Raw genomic sequence first — 1800 nt, 5'->3', positions numbered from 1 at the left:
TTACTCTCTTTTAAATGTTAATGCCTCTGTTTTTCTGCTGGTTTTTAGTTTCCAAAGTTCAAATCATTGGATTGGGGATGGGTGTTTTAGTTCTCTCCAGATTCTCTGTCTTTGGGTGTTCTCTCAAAACTCAAGGATTTTCATGAGTGGGTGGGGGTTTGGGTTGACCCGGTTGAAAAATAAAATTTTATATTATATTTGGGTGGATTTTTTTGGAGCGGGGATTGGGTTGACCCGGTTCAATATAAATTCTTTTCAGAGTGGGCACTTATTAAAAAAGCCAGTCTCTAATAAATTAAATTTAAAATTCAATTGAGCACGTACCATCCTCATCTGTATATACATCCGCCACTGAATCAGTCGAAATGGGTATTACTAAGAAAAAACAGATATTATTGTTTTATCAGTGATAGTGCTAAATATTTAGATTAGCAAGTGAAAAAAGGTAAAATAAATTATAAATATTAAATCTTAAATTTCAGTATATTAGAGGAATACAAACCCTAAATTGTCCTAAATAAAATGTGCGTTGCTTTGCCTTTGTGTAGAGTGGGTTTTCGTTTTGGGGCCGATATTTGTATATAAGTGATTAGACACCCTGACCTTTTAGGATAGAGAAAATAACCTTAGTGATTAAAAATGTCTTATAATATATGATTTTAACCAACATTTTTTTAGATTTGTCAAAATGACCAACTAAATCGCAATGCGATCGATAATTCGCAACGCGATCTCCGGTATCGCAAATCAGTTTCCAGATTCGCAACGCGAACTTCGACTATCGCAATGCGAACTTGGACTAGATTAATACCGTCTCTCCATTGTATTCCACTCTTGAGATATGGAGCGAACAAAGCTGGTACTGCTCTTCTCAACACGAATCACTTGGAGAACAGAGAGCTTTTAAAAGAGAGAAGGAAAGGAAGAGAGGAATTTGATATGAAAATGCTATAAAATCCGACACATTACGAAAAATAAATTAATTAGCAAAAGTTTGAGTTGATAAATTAATTGTTATAACAGCTATAATTACAAAATTTATCTGACCTACAATATGTCCATATGCGTGCTAAACCAGCTGTTACAGCAGCTGTAATTACGAAATATATTGACCCAACGTGACACATCAGTTTTGGGAGCCAAACAGTCAACAACACAGATTTAATTTGTAATAACTATCAAATAATTTCGTGTAATAGTTAGAAAATAAATTTGTACTTAGCAGACAAAGAAACATTTAAAAAATTTGCCTATAAATACAGAATTATAATGGACTTTCATATGATACCAACTCTAAACAGCCATTATAATATTTCCCGACTAAGATCGAAAGAATGATATGAAGTCTTTTATAATTGTAAAAACAATTATTAATAATAAAATTAAGTACAAATTAATAGTAGGATCAGTCAAAATAAATGACTGGGATTAACAGTAGGAAATAAAAAGATATTCATTGAAAAAAAAATAATGAGTCAGTCTCATCCAACGATTTTAAATCTGTGTAAAATTAAATAATCTTGCATTGCGTAAGTGGATCCTAACTCTAAGGGGACGTTTGACTCACTGAATGTAAGAATACATTTAGGAATAAGATTACTGGAATGTAATATTACTTTGGGAATATTGTATTATCTTGTTTGATTTGTTTAGCAGGAATGTAATATTACATTGTTTGGTTGGAGTAATATAATATTATCTGGATGCTTATTTTATCAAATTATCCTTGTGATATATGTTATTTTTAACAAGTTAAACTTTAATACTAAATTATAAATATTTGAATGAAAATTTATAAAA

Source organism: Hibiscus syriacus, unplaced genomic scaffold, assembly GCF_006381635.1.
Source record: "Hibiscus syriacus cultivar Baekdansim isolate YM2019G1 unplaced genomic scaffold, ASM638163v2 tig00110911_pilon, whole genome shotgun sequence".
Lineage (NCBI taxonomy): Eukaryota > Viridiplantae > Streptophyta > Magnoliopsida > Malvales > Malvaceae > Hibiscus > Hibiscus syriacus.
Note: the sequence above shows the minus strand (reverse complement) of the source record.